This window comes from Bombina bombina, chromosome 10, assembly GCF_027579735.1.
Source record: "Bombina bombina isolate aBomBom1 chromosome 10, aBomBom1.pri, whole genome shotgun sequence".
NCBI classification, from domain to species: domain Eukaryota; kingdom Metazoa; phylum Chordata; class Amphibia; order Anura; family Bombinatoridae; genus Bombina; species Bombina bombina.
Window position 1 is genome coordinate 138,236,540 of NC_069508.1, and position 20,981 is coordinate 138,257,520.

Sequence of the window (20,981 nt, forward strand, 5' to 3'; positions counted from 1 at the left end):
ATTGTTTCAAATAAAAATATGTAATATAAAAGACAGTGAGCCTTTACAATTCATCTCAGCATTGCTTAATGTGATATCCAAATTGGGCCGGCTCGTAGGCATACGTCCTTGCTTTTTTAAAAAAAAGATACCACAATTACGAAGAAAAAATTATAATAGAAGTAAATTAGAAAGTTGTTTAAAATCAAATGCTCTATCTAATTCATGAAAGAAAAGTTTTGGGTTTCATATCCCTTTAATGACAAGGCCATCAGCAACAAAACTTATTGGGAGGGGGTGGCAAAAAAGTGACTAAAACAAAACTATCAATATAGATAAACATTTACAATATATATATATTCACAGATTTAAAGGGACAGTAATGTCAACATTAAACATGCAATTTTAAAGAACTTTACTTCCTTTTTCAAGTCTGCTTAGTTCTCGTCATCCTTTGTTGAAGAACAGACTGAGGTAGGCTCAGGAGCCAATGACAGGAGACATATATGTGCAACCATCACTAGCTCTAAATCAGAAAAATGTAATAGCTTCTTAAATATATAATTCCCAATAATGTGTCTATCAAGATAAGTAATTGTCATTTTTACATCTCCCATACATCTAGAGTTTCAAGAAACTCATAATTTATAATGTGATGTTTTAAAGGGGAGTTACTTTAATTGTACCAGACATGGTGATGCAGTTTCATTGACAAATCCATTTCCCCCTGTGGTATAAATACAGTATTTAGAATCATTTTATCAACCATATGATATCTAGTGGGGCATGCACTTCTAATGTAAAAAAACGAGTCTCTTCTTTTTCATATTAGGGGCTAGATTACGACTGGCGCACTAGCTGTTGATCACAAGCGTTATCAGGCTTTTATCGGCTTTTTGCACATGACATAAATAGCACGTATTACAAGTTGAAAGTGTAATCGTTCTCTTAAGTGCAATCGTGATTTACGCGCAATGGGTTAGGGTGACTTCAGAGCGCGCATAAATGGTAGGGGAGGAAATGTAAACGCTAAATATAGCCACCAATCAGAAAGCGCTATCCAGGGTTCTGAACCAAAAATGGGCTGGCTCCTGAGCTTCAAATAAAGATACCATGAAAACAAAAATGATAGGAGTAAATTAGAAAGTTGCTTAAAATTGCATGCTCTATCTGAAATAAATTGGGGTTTATTGGAATGGGGGTTGTGTCTGCTTAGAGGTTAATAGTGCAGGGGGGTTTATTGTAATGGGGTTGTGGTGGTTTAGGGGTTTATAGCATAGTAATTAAATAGTGTGGAGGGTTTGCTACAATGGTGTTGTTGTGGTTTAAGGGTTAATAGTGTAGGGGGTTTATATTGCAATGGGGGTTGTATCAGTTTAGGGGTTAATACCGTAGGGCTGTATAGGATGTGTATTGCCATTTTTCATGCACCTCAGTTTGTAGTGGTTCTGTCTCAATGCACTTCATTAGGCAAATACTGTGCTTGGAGGTCATGTGACCACACACAGAAAATAAAAAGAACCCTGCGCATGCATCCAAAACGGGCTATGGATTCACAGTTTCTTTGTTTTGTTTTTTTTACAAATATCACAAGAACTAAGAATCATACACATTTTCACCCAACATAAGGTAATTAGCTCTCAACAAAATACATCAAAATACCAAGTTTCAAACATATCCGTACAACTGTTTTGCCTACATATTCAGCCAAAACTCCAATGCTAAGTACATATATGGCTCAAACTTTCCACTTGCCCTCTAGGCATAGGTGAGTAGAAATGTAACTGTGGAGAGTAGTGAAAAATAGTGACTGAAAGTTGAATCAACATTGACTCACTATAGTACGTAGCACGTAAGCACTGCTTCAAAATGCTGCTGTAAAGATGGAGTGCTGGATTGAAGGTGGAGCCTGGCAGTGACGGTGGAGCGTTGTATATATACACAGTTTCTAAAATATATTGCTTTGTTATTAAAATTGTTGAATTGTTGATATATCATACAGTATTCACTTATTCAGACTGTAAAAATTTAAAAAAACTGAATTTGATCTCACACATTTGGAAAGTGCTATAGAAATCTTGCACCAACAAACAGGTTTTTTTTAACTAAATATAAACAGATGAAAAAGAAAATAAAACACTTGAAGTTGGAGCGTTGCAGTGAAGGTGGAATGTCAATTTGTTGGTGTGGAGGCGCTGAGAAGAATCAAGGGCCACTTAGAGAGGCGGCATTGGGAAAAGTCCTTGGTAGAGATGTCAGCAGGAATCTGGCTTATGTGAGGTAAATAGGGCCCTGGCTGTTTTGAGGTCTAGGGGCAATAGAAATGAGTAGTAGGTGGTAAATAAAGAAGAATTTAGGCAGGAGAGCTGTATACATAAAAACTTGAGCCACGTGTGGAGTTTTTGACAGGGTTTTTCAAAGATTTTTGCTTTCAGCTATCCTAGTGAGATTGCTACGTAAGGGAATGTGCTTAATACATTAATTTAAAGGAATATTATGATGAAATGAGATATAGGGGCATATCTATCAAGCTTCGTGTTTTCTGACACTCCCCTGCTGGCGGCCGATTGGCCGTGAATCTGCAGGGGGTGGCGTTGCACCAGCTGCTGGTGCAATGCTGAATGCGGAGAGCGTATTGCTCTCCGCATTCAGTGAGGTCTGTCGTACCTGATCTGTACTGTCGGATCATGTCCGACAGACCTTTGTTAAATAGGCCCCCTACTCTTTACCTATAGAATAGTTCATTTTTAGCAAATAAATCCATTAAAGAGATAATGTACTCAGACAAAAAGCTTATGTTTTTTTTTTATTCAAAATAACTGCAGGGATACTTTTTCAGCTCAAATAGGCTGGGCTCTTTCCTCTACCCTAACTGCCACTACATTTTGATTACATAGCTTTCCTATAGCAAATACTGCAGTATTGACAAGATCAGTATAGGTGGTAGCTTCTGCAGGAGAAATCCTATATTTTAAATAATTGTCCCCTTTATCAATCTAAAGGCCACCCATGGTTAGTTGCACAGGTTACTACCAATGCAAAATGTAAACAAAAAATGCAAATTGGACACAGTTTTGTCCCTGCTGCCTAACATTAAACATATCCTAGTTTACACAACTTTGCAATGTTGCATTCTGTGAGAGGGAGATACATTATGTCTATACACAGGGAACAGCCAGCAAACGGATATATTTTTAATAATTGCATTAAAAGGACTTAAAGGGATATAAACCCCCAAAAAGTTTCCAATTTACTACTAGAGGCCCATTTATCAAGCTCCGTATGGAGCTTGTGGGTCCGTGTTTCTGGCGAGTCTTCAGACTCGCCAGAAACAGCAGTTATGAAGCAGCGGTCTAAAGACTCTGAGCCTGCTCTGAGCAGGTGGACAGCAATTGCCACAATTCAACCCGGTTGAGTACGATCGGGTTGATTGACACCTCCCTGCTGGCGGCTGATTGGCCGCGAGTCTGCAGGGGGCGGCGTTGCACCAGCAGCTCTTGTGAGCTGCTGGTGCAATGCTGAATACGGAGAGCGTATTGCTCTCCGCATTCAGCGATGTCTGTTGGACCTGATCCGCACTGTCGGATCAGGTCCGAAAGACATTTGGTAAATCGGCCTCTAAGTATCAAATTTGCTTAGTTCCCATAGAATTCTGTGTTGAAGAGATACGTAGGTAGGCATCTGGAGCACTACATTGCAGGAAATAGTGCTGCCATCTAGCGCTCTTGTAAATAGATAACATTCTTGCAAAACTGCTGCCATATAGTGCTCCAGAAATGGGCCGGCTCCTAAGCTTATGTCACTGCTTCTCAACTAAAGATACCAAGAAAATGAAGAAAAATAAGTAAATTAGAAAGTTATTTAAAATCAAATACTATATCTGAATCATAAAAGAACATTTTTGGGTTTCATATCCCTTTAATTTTTTTTTTTTTTTTTTTTAAATATTTTTATTGAGAACAAAAAGTGCATACAATCAATCAACTATAGTGAAAAATCATTTTCCACTAAGACATCAAAGTAGTTACATAGGTTTGACATATGGTATCCAGATACAATACTAAGTGGTAAACGTCCAATAACACTGTAAACAATATATATATGTCTTAGCGTTTGTTAAGAAGCATCTTCAAGTTTAGTAGGGGTTTCAAGTAACGGAATATAAATCTAGTGAAAAATTTTAGGTGACAATTATAGCCCTCCTTCTCAGATGTCAAAAATGATGTCTAGGTCGTCACTAACTATTCAGGGGTGCTATGTAGAAAGGAAAGGCCATAGGGAAGAGGGTAAGGGAGTCATCTCATGAGGGGTGTCAGGGGAGTCCAGGAAAGGAGGAAGGGTAGGGAAAGAGGGAGCAGAGAAAAGAGAGTAGTGTTAGCGAAGGAGTTGTGGGGGGAAGGGAGAAAAAGAAGAAAAAAAAAAGAAAGAAAAAAAAAAGGGGGAAATAAACACAAGATTAATTGGGGGGGGGGGGTTGATCATATCAACCCGCACACAATGTCCCTCGGTTCAGTTGCCTGGAGAAAAGAAACAATAGCATATAGAAGTGTCCGGGATTATTGGATCTGAATCCAGTCTTCCCATATTGCCCAGTAGTCCTCCATCCGCTCAAACGACCTATATGCGAATTTCTCCATGTTGGCCAGATATTGTATTACCCCGCAAACATCCGAGATTGTAGGTGGAGCAATCTGTTTCCATGCTCTGGCAATACAGAGCTTGGTAGCTGCCAAAACATATATCACCAATTGCCTGCTGCATTTAGGTAAGGTCTTATCAAGGATGTGGAAAAGGGCCAGGCCTGGCGTCAGTATCAAAGTCAGATTCATAGAGTGTAGAAGCGTTTCAAGATCTCTCCAGAGATCTCGGATCTTCGGGCAAGCCCACCAAACATGGGAATTAGAGCCCTCTTCTCCGCACATTCTCCAACATCCTGGGGATGCACCGGTGAACATTTTTGACAAATATGAGTTTCATATAGCTTTCAAAAATCGTTATACAATGGATCGTTTTCTTTGTCAGCTGAATGGCATCACTCAGCTCTATGTCTGAAATATTCAAGGTTAGCTCCCTACACCACAATTTGATTTGGCTCGGGAGGCCCACCGAGTGGTCTTGTAGCATTGCCTTGTAATGGAATGTAAGAGGTTTCACCATCCCCATCTCTTGCAGCCACTTCTCTTCCCACTTAGAATGGGGTCTTAAGGTTTGAGCCCCGAATTTCCAAGAATGCAGCAAGCTGAGTATCCTACAGCATTCAAAGTACAGCCATATGGGAGAGCCCCGTAGTAAATCAAGTATTTGGTGGACCGTCATAAGTTTACCGTCAGAAAACAGATGCTCCACCGTCACAATATTGTGCTGTGCCCAAAATTCCACATGGATATTTGGGAGTTCCCATAAGAGACCCCTCATCTGGTGGATCGGCGAGGGGTGTGGGGCGATCTCTGTGTGGTGTCTGAGCTCATGCCACATTTTAATATTGTGCTGTACTACAGGGTTAGCGACCCTGCCGACTAGTTGTTTATGTCTATGAACCCACAGAGCACTTGGAAGGTCTAAGCCTTCAGGTAGGTGCAGTTCCTCAAGTCTGTACCATTTCGGCTTCTCTCTAGCGGGGCCCCAGGCCGTGATTTGCGACAATCTAGCGGCTTCATAGTAGAGGAATATATTTGGAAAGGACACCCCTCCTCTAGAGAATTCCCTCTGCATGATTTTATAGCTAATCCGGGGTGTCTTCTCCATCCAAACATACTTGGAGAAGAGTCGATGGATTTGCTGTAGGGTGCCGTGCGGAATATTCAACGGGATACATCGGAACAGGTATAACACCTTAGGGAGTAGCGACATTTTCACCGTAGCTATACGTCCCATCCAAGAGATCTCTCTGAAGTCCCATCTGCGTATCAAAGAATGTAGCTCCGCAATTAGAACATCAAAATTTAATGATAGGATACTATCCAGGTCCGCGCTTAGGTGAATTCCCAAGTGCTTAATAGACATTGTGGACCAGTGGAAATCGTATGTTTCCTGCAGGTGTAGGAGCTGCTCGCTAGGCAAATTGATACTATATGCCTCTGTTTTTGACAGGTTATTCTTGTAGTAACTCAACGTGCTAAACCGTTCCAAGATGGAAAAGACCGCAGGAACCGAATTCGCATATCCCTTTAATTTTATTTTTTTGTTGTTGTTTTTTTTTAAATTACTACACATTAAGGTGTTTCACTATGGCTACACATATGCAAAGAGGGGGTAGGGTAGTGGGTGTGGTGTGGGCAGGTAGTGGGTGTGGTGTGTGCAGGTAGAGGGTGTGGTGTGGGCAGGTAGTGGATGTGGTGGTGTGTGCAGGTAGAGGGTGTGGTGTGGGCAGGTAGTGGGTGTGGTGGTGTGTGCAGGTAGAGGGTGTGATGTGGGCAGGTAGTGGGTGTGGTGTGGGCAGGTAGTGGGTGTGGTGTGTGCAGGTAGAGGGTGTGGTGTGGGGAGGTAGTGGGTGTGGTGTGTGCAGGTAGTGGGTGTGTAGTGTGCAGGTAGAGGGTGTGGTGTGGGCAGGTAGAGGGTGTGGTGTGTGCAGGTAGAGGGTGTGGTGTGGGCAGGTAGTGGGTGTGGTGGTGTGTGCAGGTAGTGGGTGTGGTGTGGGCAGGTAGTGGGTGTGGTGTGTGCAGGTAGAGGGTGTGGTGTGGGCAGGTAGTGGGTGTGGTGTGGGCAGGTAGTGGGTGTGGTGGTGTGTGCAGGTAGAGGGTGTGGTGTGTGCAGGTAGAGGGTGTGGTGTGGGCAGGTAGTGGGGGTGGTGTGTGCAGGTAGTGGGTGTGGTGTGGGCAGGTAGTGGGTGTGGTGGTGTGTGCAGGTAGAGGGTGTGGTGTGGGCAGGTAGTGGGTGTGGTGTGGGCAGGTAGTGGGTGTGTAATATCAAACAGAATTTGATATTACACAACAACAAATTATATTAAAAAAAAGGCCACCTGGGCTGAAACATGTTGATATTTATCCAAGACCCGAACTGGGACTGAAACTGTTATGGGGAGAAACCATAAGTGGCATTAGATACTGAATGCACCGAGAAATTCTGTTCTATGAGCACAAAGTTCAAGGAAGGCTTCATCACTGTTTAAAGCTTTCCAAAGTATCAAAAATCTGCAATGACTGGAAACTTTTTTCAGTACAATAAATTAGGAGTTTAAAATATACCCTTTTGTTAGTGTCTAAATAAAATATTGCACTATATGCAGATAATTACTCTTAGCAACTACTGGATCAGTAAACAGAATGTGATTTATTAAGTAACTATAAGAACACTTTATCATATTGGTTTCTGAGTTCCTTGTTAAGCTTAGTAAACAGTAAAGTAAATCACGTGATTTACTATCCTATTTTATCACATCAGTTTGATTATTTACAGTGTGATTTGCTGAGATCAAATTCTCTGTATAGAAATAAATTATTCTATTTTATCAGACAGAAGTATGGGTATTTACACAAACAAATGTGTGTGAGTGTTTGTGTGTATATATATATATATATATATATATATATATATATATAAGGTGCTTTACAGATTACTGTAAAATTTTTCCAAAGCTAGACATTTAGGGCCAAATTACGAGTGGCACACGAGGGCTGTTTTCGCACGTCGGGTGTAGCTCGTGTATTACAAGTTGCAAATTAACGCTATCGCTTGAGTGCAATTGAATTTAACACACGTTAGGATAGCATAACCTCAGTGCTCTGATTAACTAATTTGAGAAACTAAAAAGTGTCCCAAAACACATAAAAAATACATTGAAAAGTACAGTTACAGATAATAACATTCATAGATAAGTAAATTAAGTGTACTTGCTCAAGATAAAAGTTCCAAGTTTATTGTATCAAAGATTAAAAGACAGCTATGTGCACGGCTCTGGTCTTGCGCGTTTCGACTGAGATGCCGTAATCATAGACCTAAAGGACAGCTGTGCCCTTCACTCTTAAAAAACACAATACAATCATTTTGGACATTTTGATACACGCGTAAATTAATCCCCATATTTACACAGAATTGTTATTGCTTTTTACATGCCAGTATACGATTAACATTGTGCTTTGTTTCTTTCTTTCAGTATAACATCCTTAATCCATTGCCTGCAATGTAAGACTCATAAAGGGACTAGAGTGTGAATAACTATCACCTCTGTTAACAGGTTATTGCATTTGTTCAATATGCTATTAATACTATACTGTAAAAAAAAATAATCCTGAATACATAGGGGTAGATTTAACATTGGTCGAGAGGACATGATTCGCTGTAACGAATCATGTCCACTCAACCTCGTTAAATTTGATAAAATTCTAGTGAAATACTTGTGCAATGCCGTCCACTGCTCACCGGCGACCAATCGGCCGCTAGCAGGGGGTGTCAATCATCCCGATCGGATCAGGATGATTTCAGTCTGCCACCTAAAAGTGGTGCCAAGGTTTCCAACTTAAATTGTCATGTAGGTTTCTTGTCGTGATAATAAATGTAGTTTGTCTCCCCCTCTTACTGGAACTTTAATGCTTTCTATGGACGCCATCTAAAAAAAATAAGATCTTTGGTGTGCTTGTCCAGAAAGTGGCAAAACAAAGCTGAACATCTTTGTTCATTTGTGATGTATCCCAGGTGTTCACGTATGTGGGTAAGTACTTCTCGTGTAGTCATACTAATATACTGTTTTTGATGTTCAATACAGTCTATCAAATATATCACATATGTTGATGAACAAATGATCCATCCATTTAGCCGGACAGATAGCTCAGCATGCTAATGCACTGTGGCTGAGCTCTGTAGCAACCCAAGGGTTGCAGGTTCGATCCCCGGCGAGGTCCACTCAGCCTTTCATCCCTTCCGAGGTTGATAAAATGAGGAGCGCCTTGAGACCCTTACAGGTGATTATGATTAGCCGTGCTTTACAAGTACCCCAAACATACATACATTAGTTGAAAAGTTTTCACCTGTCTTGCATGAATAAAACTTGCTACCTGTGGTAACATATTCACATGCCTTACATGTAATTTTACCATGGGGTACCATTAACTAGTAACCACAAACTCCTATTGGTCATAGATGTTTTAAGTTGACTAGGGGAGATTAAATTACCCAAATTCAAATTCTTTCGGTATACATATTGAAAACCTCCTTCAACTACCGGTTTAAGTGATCATTTCTCAAATAATATTTCTTAATTATATTACAAATTTCCGAATATTGTGATAAATATTAATACCACTATCTAATAAAAATTATTTTAAAAAAATATTGCACAAAAAAGTTAAAAGGGCTCAAAGATATGAGGTTTCAGGTGTTAGAAAAACAGGCAAAAGGCTTTAACATAGAGATACATACATATACTGTACATGTCTAAATATGTATATAAATGTTTATATGTATGTACAGATGTATTTATGTATATATATATATATATATATATATGTGTATATATATATCTACAGACATATATACAAATATAAACACAAAAATACATATGTACACATTTATAGACATATACTGTATATAAGTGCATTGGAGACCTTAGCAGTCAAGTAGATGACAACATAAGCATATATATGCAATACTGTGTATTTACTGCACATATTTCACATTACAATGGTCTACACATAGCAGAATATGTTATTTTTGTATATCTAACTATACCTATATATAATTATACACACATATATATATATATATATAAAATAACTAGTGTAGTTTATTTAATAAATTAAAACAAGTCAGGAGGCTTGCTTTTCCCACAGAAAACCTCTGGATACATTGCTTCCAATGCAGCAAAGGATTCTTGGTAAGATATGCAAACGAGGTTCACGATGATTCACTTTTTCACTTCAGTCTGCTATTATGCAGACTCCCTTTACGCCATAGTATCGCTGTATACACAGCTTTTAAGCTTAACTAGGGTTAATACAGTGACTAAGACCATCCCAGGACAGCGGTTTTGTGGTTTTGACCAGCAGTGATTTAACCTACTCCCAGCTGGCAAAAACCACGAAACAGCTGTCCTGGGATGGTCTGAATCACTGTACTAACCCTAGCTAAGCTTAAAAGTGGTGTATACAGTGATGCTATGGTGTAAAGGGAGTCTACATAATAGCAGACTAAAGTAAAAAATGAGTCATTGTGAACCTCATTTGCATATCTTACCAAGTGTTATGTATCTGGCTTCTCCTTTAAGGTAACCATCTTGGATGCTTAGGGGCCTATCTAGCAAGCTCCGAATGGAGCTTGATGCCCCGTGTTTCTGGTGAGCTACAGCAGTTATGAAGCAACGGTCACAAAGACCGCTGCTCTATAACCCTGTCCGCCTGCTCTGAGCAGGCGGACAGACATCGCTGGAATTCAACCCGATCGATTGAGCTGCTGGTACAATGCTGAATACGGAGAGCTTATTGCTCTCCGTATTCAGCGAGGTCTGGCGGACCTGATCCGCACTGTCGGATCAGGTCCACCAGACTTTGTTGAATAGAGGCCTCAGACTCCACCTCTCTTATTTTTTACCATATTTAACATAACCATTAGCACTGTTTCCTTGCTTGATTATTTGTTCATTGCCTAAAGGTAAGATCTACTTCTTGCCTGTATGAAGATCGTATCCTATACGCTGATACTTTACACTCTAAGGTTCACTAACTACAAGTTTATTTTCACTTACCTGAACCCTGTTCAAGTACATCATTTTCAGGTGTCAAGCTACTTTACCTGAATTTCCTTTACATTCCTTTTTGTCTCTCATTTCCACAGTGGATACCAGAGCGTCTAGCACCTCCTCCTCCTGACATATCCAGCCAGAACTACCTGCTACTCCTGGAACTCAGTTCGGCATCAAACAACTGTCAGCTCCCCTTGAAATCCCACACAGTCTAACTGCTTCAGGAACCGGTACCGGTAAGACTTTTAGTGTGTACACGAATACCTATATCCATAATCTTATTTCTAAACCGAATACTTTGATCTAGTAATTTTAAAAGGTGCCTTTATTTTTTTCTGCTCAGTTTTATATGCATAATATCTGTCTGTTTAAATATAATCTAGGAATTAAACTTAGCTGCCTTTCCAACTGAACTCCAATTAGAGATAATACTTAGACATTTTAGTCAATGCTTTGGATTTGTAACAAACTGACACAAATTTAAAGCAACATAAACGCTTTGTTTAGTACAACATTAATTCTCAATATTTCTGTTGTCCAACACTCAGCCACAAAATCCTAATATAGACAATAAGTTAGTTTGTCTAGCTGAATATTGCACTCAGAATCCTTTGCTGCATTGTAAACAATGAATTCAGAGGTTTTCTGTGGGAAAGCAAGCCTCCTGATTTGTTTAGATTTATTTAATGAACTGCACAATGAGTTTTTTTCTTTACATGTTGTGCTTAGTGGAGGATTTTAAACTAATTTTTCACCTCCACATAATTTTAAAAGTTGTTGTATTTCACCCAGCATTGATTCAACCTACTCCCAGCTGATCAGTGGCAAAAACCACGAAACAGCAGTCCTGGGATGGTCTGAATCACTGTACTAACCCTAGCTATGCTTAAAGGGACGCTGAACCCAATTTTTTTCTTTTGTGATTCAGATAGAGCATGCAATTTTAAGCAACTTTCTAATTTACTCCTATTATCAAATTTTCTTCATTCTCTTGGTATTTTTATTTGAAAAGTAAGAATGTAAGTTTAGATGCCGGCCCATTTTTGGTGAACAACCTGGGTTGTTCTTGCTGATTGGTGGATAAATTCACCCACCAGTAAAAAAGTGCTTTCCAGGGTCTGAACCCAAAAAATTGCTTAGATGCCTTATTTTGCAAACAAACACCTAGATTACTAGTTCTGCGTTAGGAGCTGTGCGGTGCTAACATGCAGTTTTCTCTCACCTCTCACTTACATACAGCGATGGTATTACGGGTTTTTACAAACCCGCCGTTAAAAGGCAAGAAGTGAGCGTAGAGCAAAATTGTGCTCCCTACCGCACTTCAATACCAGCGCTGCTTAAGTCAGCGGTGAGCTGGTCGTATGTGCTCGTGCACGATTTCCCCATAGGAATCAACAGGGAGAGCCGGATGAGAAAAAGTCTAACACCTGCAAAAAAGCAGCGAAAAACTCAGTAACGCAGCCCCATTGATTCCTATGGGGAAATAAAAGTTATGTTTACACCTAACACCCTAACATGAACCCTAAGTCTAAACACCCCTAAGCTTACACTTATTAACCCCTAATCTGCTGCCCCGACATCACAGACACATGCATTATATTTATTAACCCCTAATCTGCCGCTCCGGACACCACCGCCACCTACATTATACTTATTAACCCCTAGTCTGCCGCCCCAATGTCGCCGCAACCTACCTACACTTATTAACCCCTAATTTGCCACCCCCAACGTCGCCACCGCCACTATAATAAACATATTAGCCCCTAAACCCCCGCACTCCCGCCTCACAAACATTAATTAAATATTGTTAACCTCTAATCTGCCGTACCTAACATCGCCGCCACCTACCTACATTTATTAACCCCTAATCTGCCGCCCCCATCGCCGCCACTATACTAAATGTATTAACCCCTAAACCTAAGTCTAACCCTAACACCCCCTAACTAAAATATAATTACAATAAATCTGATAAAAATTACTATCATTAGCTAAATAATTCCTATTTAAAACTAAATACTTACCTGTAAAATAAACCCTAAGCTAGCTACAATATAACTAATAGTTACATTGTATCTAGCTGAGGGTTTGTATTTATTTTAACTAGGTAGAATAGTTATTAAATAGTTATTAACTATTTAATAACTACCTAGCTAAAATAAATACAAAAGTACCTGTAAAATAAAACCTAACTTAAGTTACAATAATACCTAACACTATACTATAATTAAATAAATTAACTAAATTAACAACAATTAAATAAATTAAATTAGCTAAAGTACACCCCCCCCACTAAATTACAGAAAATAATAAACAAATTACAAGATATTTAAACTAATTACACCTAATCTAATAGCCCTAGAAAAATAAAAACCCTAATCTAAAAAATATAACCCACCCAATACACCCTTAAAAAAAACTAACACTAACCCCCTGAAGATCGACTTACTGTTCTGAAGTCTTCATCCAACCGGTCCAAAGTCCTCAACGAAGCCGGGAGAAGTCTTCATCCAAGTCTTCTTCTCCAGACGGGCAGAAGTCTTCATCCAGACGTCATCTTCTATCTTCATCCATCCAACGTGGAGCGGGTCCATCTTCAAGACATCCGGCGTGGAGCATCCTATTCAAACGACCGCTTCTTACTGAATGACGGTTCCTTTAAGTGACGTCATCCAAGATGGGGTCTCTTATATTCTGATTGGATGATAGAATTCTATCAGCCAATCGGAATTAAAAATATTCTATCAGCCAATAGAATGCGAGCTCAATCCTATTGGCTGATTGCATCAGCCAATAGGATTTTTTCTACCTTAATTCCAATTGGCTGATAGAATTCTATCAGCCAATCGGAATCTAAGGGACGCCATCTTGAATGACGTCACTTAAAGAAGCCATCGTTTGAAGAGGGTGCTCCGCGCCGGATGTCGGACCCGCACCGCGTCGGATGGATGAAGATAGAAGATGCCGTCTGGATGAAGACTTCTGCCCGTCTGGAGGACCACTTCGCCCGGCTGGAATGAAGACTTTTTCCGGCTTCGTTGAGGACTGCGGCCCGGTTGGATGGAGACTTCTGCCGCTTCCTTGAGGATGGATGTCCGGTCTTCAGAACAGTAAGTCGATCTTCAAGGGGTTAGTGTTAGTTTTTTTTAAGGGTGTATTGGGTGGGTTTTATTTTTTAGATTAGGGTTTGGGCCGCAAAAGAGCTAAATGCCCTTTTAAGGGCAATGCCCATCCAAATGCCCTTTTCAGGGCAATGGGGAGCTTAGGTTTTTTTTAGATAGTATTTTATTTGGGGGGTTGGTTGTGTGGGTGGTAAGTTTTACTGTTGGGGGGGTTGTTTGTATTTTTTTTTACAGGTAAAGAGCTGATTACTTTGGGGCAATGCCCTTTTAAGGGCTATTGATAGTTTAGTTTAGGCTAGGGTTTTTTTTATTTTGGGGGGGGGCTTTTTTATTTTGATAGGGCTATTAGATTAGGTGTAATTAGTTTAAATATCTTGTAATTTGTTTATTATTTTCTGTAATTTAGTGTTTGTTTTTTGTACTTTAGCTAATTTAATTTATTTAATTGTTGTTAATTTAGTTAATGTATTTAATTGTAGTGTAGTGTTAGGTGTCATTGTAACTTAGGTTAGGTTTTATTTTACAGGTACTTTTGTATTTATTTTAGCTAGGTAGTTATTAAATAGTTAATAACTATTTAATAACTATTCTACCTAGTTAAAATAAATACAAACTTGCCTGTAAAATAAAATTAAACCCTAAGCTAGTTACAATGTAACTATTAGTTATATTGTAGCTAGCTTAGGGTTTATTTTACAGGTAAGTATTTAGTTTTAAATAGGAATAATTTAGGTAATAATATTAATTTTTATTTAGATTTATTGTAATTATATTTAAGTTAGGGGGTATTAGGGTTAGACCTAGGTTTAGGGGTTAATACATTTAGTATAGTGGCGGCGATGTTGGGGGCGGCAGATTAGGGGTTAATAAATGTAGGTAGGTGGCGGCGATGTTAGGGATGGCAGATTAGGGGTTAATAATATTTAACTAGTGTTTGTGAGGCAGGAGTTCAGCGGTTTAGGGGTTAATATGTTTATTATAGTTGCAGCGATGTCCGGAGCGGCAGATTAGGGGTTAAAATTTTTATTTTAGTGTTTGCGATGCGGGAGGGCCTCGGTTTAGGGGTTAATAGGTAGTTTATGGGTGTTAGTGTACTTTTTAGCACTTTAGTTATGAGTTTTATGCTACAGCGCTGTAGTGTAAAACTCATAACTACTGACTTTAAAATGCGTTAGGATTCTTGACGGGGTAGGGTGTACCGCTCAGTTTTTGGCCTCCCAGGACAGACTCGTAATACCGGTGCTATGGAAGTCCCATAGAAAAAAGGGTTTACAAAGTTTACGTAAGTTGTTTTACGGTAAGGCCAAAAAAGTGTGCGGTGCCCCTAAACCTGCAAGACTCGTAATACCAGCGGGCGTAAAAAAGCAGCGTTAGGACCTGTTAACGCTGCTTCTTCACCCTAACGCACAATCGTAATCTAGCCGAAAGATAGCACGAGAATGAATAAAAATTTATAATAGGAGTAAATTAGAAAGTTTTTTAAAACTGCATGCTCTATCTGAATGACAAAAAAATTTTTTTACCTTCAGTGTCCCTTTAAAAGCTGTGCACAGCAATGCTATGGCATAAAGGGAGTCTGCATAATAGTAGACTGAGGAAAAAAAGCGATTCATTGTGAACCTCCTTCGCATATCATACCCAGAATCCTTTGCATTGGAAACCATGAGGCCTATTTATTAAAGGTCTTGCGGACCTGATCCAACAGTGCGGATCAGGTCCGCAAGACCTTGCTGAATGCGGAGAGCAATACGTTCTCCATATTCAGCATTGCACCAGCAGCTCACAAGAGCTGTTGGTGCAACGCCGCCCCCTGCAGACTCGCGGCCAATCGGCCGCCAGCAGGGAGGTGTCAATCAACCCGATCGTATTCGATCGGGTTGAATTGTGGCGATTCCTGTTCGCCTGCTCAGAGCAGACGGACAGGGTTATGGAGCAGTGGTCTTTAGACCGCTGCTTCATAACTTCTGTTTCTGGCGAGTCTGAAGACTCGCCAGAAACAGGGGCCCACAAGCTCCATACGGAGCTTGATAAATGGGCCTCCATGTATCCAGAGGTTTTCTGTGGGAAAAACAAGCCCCCTAACTTGTTTAGATTTATTAAATGAACTGCACAATGAGTTATTTTCTTTACATTTTGTGCTTAGTGGACGATTTCTTCCCTTACCATATTTTTTAATGATGTTATATAGGTATAGATATATATTGTACCAAAATACCATCAGATCTATATAGAAATATGTTTTTATGAATAAATAGAACATATTCTGCTATGTGAAGAACATTGGAATGGGGTTTGTGAGTGAGTAGGGTGTTAGTTTTTTTTTTGCTTCATTGACTTCTATGGGGAATATGTTATTGCGGTCACAATATTCTAATATTTTTTTTGCGTGCATTGGGTTAGTGCACGAAACTGAGATGGTACAGTGTTTAAATGAGTTAAATATAGTGCATATGCCACTGAAACAATTCAGTTTTGTTAAAAGTTTTTTTTGCTAATGCAAATATAATACAAAAATGCTCCCTTTAAGCTAGATTATGATCGGTAGATTGAGCGTGTGTTAAAACCACTAGAAGTATTTTTTTTCGGCTCTTTCGCGCTAGTTTTACGAGTTGAAAGTAGAAAGTCTACACATAGCAGAATATGTTCTATTTATAATTAAAAATATATATTATAGAGTTTTGCACAAATATATATGTATATATATACAAGGTAGCACTTAGTTTACGCCGGGGTTAGGTTCCAGAAGGAATGGTTGTAAATCGAAACCGTTGTAAATTGAAACCCAGTTTATAATGTAAGTCAATGGGAAGTGAGGGAGTTAGGTTCCAGGCCCCACTCAAAATTGTCATAAGTAACACCTAATACATTATTTTTAAAGCTTTGAAATGAAGACTTTAAATGCTAAACAGCATTATAAACCTAATAAAATAATCACACAACACAGAATATATAATTAAACCAAGTTAGATTAACAAAAACATTTGCTAAACAGCATTATAAACCTAATAAAATAATCACACAACACAGACTTCACTTGCATTTTTTCTGCAAACAGTTCTTTCTATGCATTCCAATCTGGACTGATTTATAGACAGGAAGATCTTGCTCCTTTGAAATCTGCTCAATAGCTCAGGTCTGGTTAAACTGATTAATTTCAGCTTGCTTGGCTTTGCTGCAACACAAGCAGACAGCTCCACCTACTGGCTATTTTAATAATTGCACTGTTTCTCAATGCTTTTCAATAGCAGTCACATGACATGAAAAAAGGTTGTTATTCTGAAACTGTATAAATTGAACCATTGTAAAACGAGGGCCACCTGTATATGTATATATATATATATATATATATATATATATATATATATATATATATATATATATATGTATATATATATATATATATATATGAAAAGAATGGTACCAGGGTGCACTGCTTATTTCAACAAATACAAGTATGTATCAAAAAAAAATACTGACAGAGATAATAAAATATTTGTCACCACCTGTTAGTACATATGCAATACAGATAAACGTCAGAATGAATAATAAACACAATGAACACAATGAACAGATAAGTCCCAAAATTTGCTTGATGTATGTTTGTTCCTAAAATAATCCAAAATTGAGGATAGATGCCTACTTACTCAGAGGTACCTCAATCCTATGAGGTAAGTAAATGCGTCCCTTAGTGGTGTAGATGTCTCTTCAATAGTTTAGGATCTTGCTTCTATGTCTCCTTGGAATGGTAGAGGTGTTGGATTTCTTTAAGAGTCGGATTGGTGATCTCCCCCCAATGTCACAATATACCATGGATGTACATAGAAAGAGGGAATACAAATACAGGCCAGTATGATAGCTTTGATTTGGAAGGACTTGCCATCCTTCCTCACCAACGGACTAACGACGAATGAAGGTTCCTTTAAATGACGTCATCCAAGATGGCGTCCCTCGAATTCCGATTGGCTGATAGGATTCTATCAGCCAATCGGAATTAAGGTAGGAAAAATCTGATTGGCTGATTGAATCAGTCAATCAGATTGAAGTTCATTTAAAGGAACCTTCATTCGTTGTTAGTCCGTCGGTGAGGAATGATGGCTCCGCGTCGGCTGCTTCAAGATGGACCCGCTCCGGATGGAAGAAGATAGAAGATGCCGCCTGGATGAAGACTTGGAACCTCTGGAGGACCTCTTCTTGCCGGATAGGATGAAGACTTCGGACCCTCTGGAGGACCTCTTCTTGCCGGATAGGATGAAGACTTTGGACCCTCTTCTGGACGGATCGGTGATACCCGGCTGGGTGAATACAAGGTAGGGAGATATTCAGGGGCTTAGTGTTAGGTTTTTAAGGGGGGTTTGGGTGGGTTAGATTAGGGGTATGTGGGTGGTGGGTTGTAATGTTGGGGGGGGTATTGCATGTTTTTTTTTACAGGCAAAAGAGCTGATTTCTTTGGGGCATGCCCCGCAAAAAGCCCTTTTAAGGGCTGGTAAGGTAATAGAGCTGTTAACTTTTTATTTTAGAATAGGGTAGGGCATTTTTTTATTTTGGGGGGCTTTGTTATTTTTTTAGGGGGCTTAGAGTAGGTGTAATTAGTTTAAAATTCTTGTAATCTTTTTTTATTTTTTGTAATTTAGTGTTTTGTTTTTTGTAATTTAGTTTAGTTGATGTAATTGTAGGTAGTTTATTTAATTAATTTATTGATAGTGTAGTGTTAGGTTTAATTGTAACTTAGGTTAGGATTTATTTTACAGGTAATTTTGTAATTATTTTAACTAGGTAGCTATTAAATAGTTAATAACTATTTAATAGCTATTGTACCTAGTTAAAATAAATACAAAGTTGCCTGTAAAATAAATATAAATCCTAAAATAGCTACAATATAATTATTCATTATATTGTAGCTATATTAGGGTTTATTTTACAGGTAAGTATTTAGCTTTAAATAGGATTAATTTATTTAATAAGAAATAATTTATTTAGTTAGATTTAAATTATATTTAATTTAGGATGGGGGTTAGGGTTAGGGTTAGACTTAGCTTTAGGGGTTAATACATTTATTATAGTAGCGGTGAGGTCTGGTCGGCAGAATAGGGGTTAATGATGGTAGGTAAGGTAGCAGCGACATTGGGGGGGCAGATTAGGGGTTAATAAATATAATGTAGGTGTCGGCAACATTGGGGGCAGCAGATTAGGGGTACATAGGGATAATGTAGGTGGCGGCGGTGTACGGAGCGGCAGATTAGGGGTTAATAATAATATGCAGGTGTCAGCGATAGCGGGGGCGGCAGATTAGGGGTTAATAAGTGTAAGGTTAGGGGTGTTTAGACTCGGGGTTCATGTTAGGGTGTTAGGTGCAGAATTAGGAAGTGTTTCCCCATAGGAAACAATGGGGCTGCGTTAGGAGCTAAACGCTGCTTTTTTACAGGTGTTAGGTTTTTTTGCAGCTCAAACTGCCCCATTGTTTCCTATGGGGGAATCGTGCACGAGCACGTTTTTCAAGCTGGCCACTACCGTAAGCAACGCTGGTATTGAGAGTTGAAGTGGCGGTAAATTATGCTCTATGCTCCCTTTTTGGAGCCTAACGCAGCCCTTCAGAGAACTCTAAATACCAGAGTTATTTAAAAGGTGCGGGGGGAAAAAAAACACGCGTAGCTAATGCACCCCTTTGGCCGCAAAACTCTAAATATAGGTGAAAGGGATTAGGTATAATATTTGTAAAATTTGGTAATTTTCTTTTTTATTTTCTGTAATCTTAGACTTTTTTATTTTCTGTAATCTTAGATTTTTTTTATTTACTTTAATTGTAGCTTAAAGGGACAGTCTACTCCAGAATTTTGATTAGACTGTCCCTTTCATTTATAATTCATTTATTTGTATTTTTAAAGTAGTGTTAGGTTTTTTAATTTAATAGTAACTTTAGTATTTTGTAAATTAGGTAATTTGGGTTCATTTAGGGGGTGTTAGGTTAGGGGGGGTTAGGTTAGGGGTTAGGTTTATTGCATTGTGGGCTTTGGAGGTTTAGGGGTTAATACTTTAATAGGTTTATTGCGTTGTGGGCTTTGGCGGTTTAGGGGTTAATAGTTTAATAGGTTTATTGCGCTGTGGGTTAATGGTGGATTAGGGGTTAATAGTTTTAATGGGTTTATTGCATTGTGGGTTAATGGTGGATTAGGGGTTAATAGTTTTAATAGGTAGTTTGCGATGTTTGGAGTGGATTTAGGGGTTAACAATTTAGTTATTACTTGCGGTGTGGGTTTGATGGTGGATATAGGGGTTAATAGTTTAATTAGGCTTATTGCGTTGCGGTGGGGGTTGTCGGTCTAGGGGTTAATACATTTATTATTAGTAGTGAGATTGAGGATATAGGGTTTTTTACGTGTCAGACTTATTTTTTGGAGGCATTTTAGACTTTTACGGGAGATTTGTTATTTTCTTTACTTTTCTTAGGCGCCGGCAGTTTCTAAAATGCTGTAAGTCACTGGCGACTCCAGAAATTTGTATTTACGCTCATTTCTGGACATCGCTAGTTTATACTGCCGGCGCCATGTATGTAATAGCCTGATGTGAGAGGTGAAATTACGGTGGTGCGGGTTGCAGCTCTTGCGCTGAAGCCTGCACCGTATATGTAATCGTGCCCCTAGACGTGGTAAAGACGACTTGCTGAAGCTCAAACCGAGCATCAGAATGGGGAAGAAAGGGGATTTAAGTGACTTTGAAAATGGCATGGTTGTTTGTCACAGACAGGCTGGTCTGAGTATTTAAAAAAACTGCTGATCAACTGGGATTTTCACGCACAACCATCTCTAGGGTTTACAGAGAATGGTCCGAAAAAGAGAAAATATCCAGTGAGCGGCAGTTATGTGGAAGAAAATGCCTTGTTGATTTCAGAGGTCAGAGGAAAATGTGCAGACTGGTTTGAGACGATAGAAAAGCAATAGTAACTCAAATAACCACTTGTTACAACCAAGGTATGCAGAATACCATTTCTGAATGCACAACACATCGCACCTTAACACAGATGGGCTACAGCAGCAGAACACCACACCGGGTACCACTTCGGTCAGCTAAGAACAGGAAACTAAGGCTACAATTCGCACAGGCTCACTAAAATATAAAATAGAAGATTGGAAAAACGTTGCCTGGTCTGATTAGTCTCGATTTCAGCTGTGACATTCAGATGGTAGGGTCAGAATTTGGCATAAACAACATAAAAA

At 39.1% G+C, this 20,981-nt stretch overlaps 1 protein-coding gene across 1 annotated transcript in view; it reads right to left on the reverse strand.

Moving 5' to 3' along the window:
• TNNI3K (TNNI3 interacting kinase) overlaps positions 1-20,981 on the reverse strand; it is a 587,433-nt gene that overhangs the window by 397,123 nt on the left and 169,329 nt on the right. The window lies entirely within an intron of this gene.